A 5,264-nucleotide genomic window follows, 5' to 3' on the forward strand; every position below is an offset into this window, starting at 1 on the left:
AGCAAAATATCTCAAATAAAATGATGCCCACAAACATTAGGAAGAGCTGACGTCATTTAGTGCTACAACCACAATCCATCAATAGACAACACTAGGGCCTCCACAATATTATTCTTACATGAGTTATCTGGTGGCATCAACAACATACAATGAATTTACCTTTTCAAACTATGAAGTTCTTTCCTAACATAATAAGTGGTTGCAAAATTCAATTCTAAGAAAATAAAGAAAAGCTCATGAACAATTGTCATAGAGGCTATGGTGCACATGAAAGAATGGCAATTCTCAAAATGAATAATGATTCAGAAACAACAAGAAATAACCGTGCCCATCATGATTCATATTATTATTCACATCATGTTCTACTAAACTTCTCAGTTCTCAATATTAGTATGGACGCAAGTAACACCATCCATCAAGCAATTGTGAGAACTAAGGCATAACAACAATACACAAACCTCTCCAAGTATACAAGCAATGCGCAATCATTCAGTGACGGTACCATTAGCCATGACGAACTCGGTAAACATCCGGCCTTTCTCCCACAACCCTTCAATGATCTCTGGTGCCTCCTCGTTGATCACCTGTGGTAAATAGTTCTCCATCTGATCAAACCACTCCTCATTGTGCTGAAACATTTTAAAAACAAGCAGTGGGCATCTTAAAAATAGATGTTCAAGAGAAGAAACCAACTAATGGTGTAATCATACTCCATGGGATAGGAAGCATATAATAGTTTTCAAGAATATTGTGTAGCATCCAAAGAACATGCCAGTATTCAAACTATGCTTCTCTGAAAACACATTAGTAAAACACCGAGAAGAAAGCATGAGATAAAGTGACCCGAAATACATCTTCATGTATTGTGCATTCAAGAAACACTTGAAAATTGCATGTCTATAGTCAGTTAGATACGGTGTCAAATGAAAAAAGGAAGAGAAACAAGCATTGAAACTTGATGCAACCAAAATAATGCCAAGATTAGTTTGCACTGAAACCGTGAAATGAAATCATGAATGCTCCTAACAACAAAAAAAAAAAAAAATTAACAACAAAGTAAAGGATTCATTCCCTTCCATGGTTATACATGTCTATCATACTCTAAAACAATAATTAGCTAATGGTTCCTAATCAGTTTACAAGGAAAAAAAAATTCAAGGCCCTTGCTTGAAAAAAAATAGAAATTTTTAGAAACCTTCATCCAGGTATAGTTTGCAATGGGCAAAACTTTTCATTATTACTGTTGAGAGTATCTAGTAGATAATTAGTTACAATCTAAGTGAATAAAAAAGGCCCACAATAACATAATGAAACTTTAGCATAAAAAACCAACAAGTAATTCTTTCAACTTCGGTATTGACAAGAAGAATGATAATCTCAACTTTTCTCATGCCATGCTTTAGATTTTGTCAAAAAGGTGATGGAGATGTTTTGCTTTATCATCTAAAATATCAAAGAACAACAAAAAAAGAACATAGAAAATGAGTTGAATGAGGTCATTCTGATCATAACTTTCCTGATTACCACAAATGTTTTCAATATCTAGCTACTCCCAACTATTTGTTAAAAATTTGGCATTTTAAACTGTTGAGGCCATAGATTTATTTTATTTATTTATTTATCAATAAAAAAGGCCAGCTGACTTTTAGTTAAAATTTCAATTTAATCACGAATCCCTAATAGTAATGAAGTTACCTGAAGCGACTAAGCTGATCTTGACCTAGATGATGACCTACATCCGCAATGAAAACAATAAGAAAGAGAAACAGGTAAGGATGGTCACTATAAAGCATTTGGTAGAAATGCACAAGACAATAACATACTGAACAAATTATTCAATTGATGGTTGAAAAACACAACAATATAATGAAATGTTACCAATAACTACAGCAGAAAAACTTTTTAGAACAAGAACTGCAGCAGAAAAACACTATCATGGTTTAAAAAATGAGTGTGTTAGTTGTATGATTCCCACTATTTTCATACACACTCATTTATGCAGTGCAATCTTTTGCTGGCTAACAAAATCGCCTTTGTAACTCGCTACCTACATAGTGTGTGCTATTTCAAATAAAAAAAAAAGATATTGATGTAAACTCATTGTTGTATAATCCAAAATGAGAAGATTTCATACACGGCAGGGATTGTATCATAATGCAGAGAAGAATCACAAATCCAAGAAACCAATACAAAATACTCATGATCAAATAAGTGCAAACAAACTAAGATGCAGATAATGCTAGGAAACTCTACAGAGTTCATAATGATCTTTCAATGAGAATGAGAATAAAAGTGATCAAATTAATCCCATCAACCTAGAGACTAAGTTTATTTGGACAAACACAGATGATCAAAAATCAAAGAAAACATGATTTTCAAAGTTGTATGAACAAACCAAGACGCAGATAAAAGTAACAAAACCTACACACTTCATAATGACACTTAGATAGCACCGGTATACAAGTGATTGAATTAATGTCATATAGCTTGTAATTGACTTCAGATGGGAAGCATGATCCCAATTGAGATTATAACTTTTAAATTACTGAATACAGAGAATAACAACAATCAAAGATAAAAAATAAACTATGAATGACCACAGCAGTGCAAACAAACCATCAATGATTCTTTGATAGAATTGCATAAAAGTCATCAAATTAAACTCATCAAGCTTAATGTCAAGAATAGATGGAGGAAAAAAATAAAATAAAATAAAAAATACAAATTTGTTTAGAGGTAAGACATCAGACATCTAAACATGCAAGATGAATTGATGACAAGGGATACACCTATACTCCTTCTATGTCGATCCCATACACAAGAAGAAGCTTCCTTCTCTCCCTGCAATTGGTCCAATAGGCAACAACAATATCCGCCATAGCTAATGCCAGTGAGCTCAGAAATAGAGCTTCAATCAGCCTTATTTGCACTATATTGTTGCAATTCCACCATCCAATCTACACATAAATTTCCTAAAAAATGACATCTATGAGAAAAAGAAAAAAAACCAAGACTCACCCAATTCTTAGCATCAGCCCAAAAAAAACTGAAATTGAAATAAAGAACACTCACAGATCCAATACTCTGCCATCTACGCAACCAACCCCAACCCACTTGCAAGGGTTCTCACCACCGCCTCCATCTCACCCTGACAGCGTACCGTAGGAGTCCAAATCCATCATTTCTCTAAACCTCACTAGCATGATCCCTGCATAGCCAATAATTAGCACCATTAGCGTATCACTAGATCATCGTAAGATCTACAAGCAGCAATGCAAGTGAACAGCGTATCACTAGATCATCCAAACATATCATAGTTCGAAGTGCCAATGAACCACACTTTGGATAATCCTAAACACTATAGGAATCTATAATGCAATCAAAACCAACAGATACTTGTGGTCCTCGAACATTATAAATCTCAGCATCATCAAAAATCCATATGAAAATGCGAAACAATAACAACAAGAAAGAACTAGATCTTACCAGAAATTGAGGGCTTTTCTTCATAGAAATCCTTATTAAAGGGTTCATATTCAATGGCACTATGATCCAAAGCCAGGATCGGCTCAATCTTTCGCTTATCAACAACAATTGGGTTGTCATCCAAATCATACTCAACCAAGCCAGCATCCACAGCCTTGGCAGCAGCATAGACCTCCTCATCCGAATTATACCCAGCCTACAAGGCCTCTGAAGCCAAGGCCAAGCCAATGTCCTTCTTAGATCTCAGAAAGCTCTCAACAGGGTCGTCCTCGTCCTCATCCTTAAACCTCTCACCCTTTTCCTTAGGTTGAACAGAGGGGGGAGGTGGCGCGCGGATCTCCCCGTGGATGCCCTCCATGAAGGCATCAAGGGGGTCGATCTCTCCATCACCATCTGGGGCAGAATGGGGCGGGCCGGGGTTGTCGTAGGTGATGTCGTTGAGGTCTTGGTCGTCGGAGAGGTCGTGGAAGGGCGCGTAGAGGCGCTGAGAGGCCTGGGAGCGCTCGGAGGAGTACGTGGATGGGCGGTTGATGCCGAAGCCCTCGAAACCGAACTTGCGCTTGGACATGGCGGTAACCTAAATAGGGTTAGGGTTTCGAGTGATGAAGGAGGAGCGCTAGAGAGAAGACGACGATAGGAGGGGGTCATATATTTAAAAACCTTTCGAAATGCATTTTTTCTTTATTTTTTATTTTTACATAAAGAACCTTAACAATCAAGATAATTACAGAAACAATTTATCTTTACTTAAGGCATCCTCCAGTTTATAGAATTATATGCATGCTTTTCATGGCATTTTTGCATAGAAATCTTTTCTTTTTTTACATGGTAAATGGGCAGACAGTTAAAAAAAAAAATAGAGGCGTGTACAATACTCCATGAAATTAGTGGAGGAGAGACCTATGTATATATGGGCACTGAAATCACTCGCACACAATTATTACTTACACTTTCATATATGTACTTTCATCTATGATTCAAATTTTCACTAATTATAAAGAGTTGTAATAAAAACTTGATTATTAATAAATCACTTAATCGTTGTGTTTAAGCTCTTGAAGTGCACCATGATTCAATGAAATTACATAAATGTCCAGTAACCCATCAACACTTTTTTTTTCTTTTTTCTTTTTCACTAATCATCATCACATTGGATTTTTTGTTTTAAATGGATATAGGTCGTTGAAAACAAAGAAATTTATTTTGTTTTACCTTATCTTTAAATTATTGTTTATGAAAACAAAGAAATTTATTTTCCCAATGAAAGAAAAGACAGAGATGAACAAAATTGTGACATTATTTTGGTTCCTAATATTCAATTGGTAGAACATCAAAAGTTTCTAAACATAATTTCTATGTTTATTCTTTGTACATTGAATTACTATGATTCATTGATATGTGAAGGAGTTGCCCAGATATCTTCAAACCATTCCTTTAATCTATTCAAAGAAAACAAGATTATTTGTTTTTATCTGTTAATTGAGTCAATGTAATTAAGATGTTTGCTCGATCATTTCCATTTCAACTGCCATATCACCATTTCTGAACTTCTTTTTGCATTTGTAACCAATAGAAACATTCCATATAATTTTCCATATCATCTGCCAACACTACACCAAAGTATGCCTTTCGTGGCATTTTTAGGGCGGCGTTTTATATAAACGCCGGTAATATTTTGCATTTTACGGCATCCTTTGACGAAAACGCCGGGAAAATTTTTCGCGGGCTAATAAAAAGTTTAGCGCGAGAAATTATTTCTCTTAGCGGCGTTTGATAGT

The 5,264-nt window shown here is 35.4% G+C and overlaps 1 long non-coding RNA gene across 2 annotated transcripts; it reads right to left on the reverse strand.

Annotated features, from left to right (window-relative positions):
• Positions 1–298: 298 nt before the first annotated feature.
• LOC120274140 lies at positions 299–4,099 on the reverse strand. 2 transcript variants are annotated; one of them, XR_005540710.1, is made up of 5 exons: positions 3,487–4,099; positions 3,073–3,208; positions 2,790–2,972; positions 1,696–1,732; positions 299–584 (listed from the first exon to the last, which is right to left on the reverse strand). It is a non-coding gene; the product is annotated as an uncharacterized LOC120274140 (long non-coding RNA). The 2 variants fall into 2 exon arrangements; XR_005540709.1 differs by having other exon boundaries at positions 299–629.
• Between the last annotated feature and the right edge of the window lie 1,165 nt (positions 4,100–5,264).

Source organism: Dioscorea cayenensis, chromosome 12, assembly GCF_009730915.1.
Source record: "Dioscorea cayenensis subsp. rotundata cultivar TDr96_F1 chromosome 12, TDr96_F1_v2_PseudoChromosome.rev07_lg8_w22 25.fasta, whole genome shotgun sequence".
Lineage (NCBI taxonomy): Eukaryota > Viridiplantae > Streptophyta > Magnoliopsida > Dioscoreales > Dioscoreaceae > Dioscorea > Dioscorea cayenensis.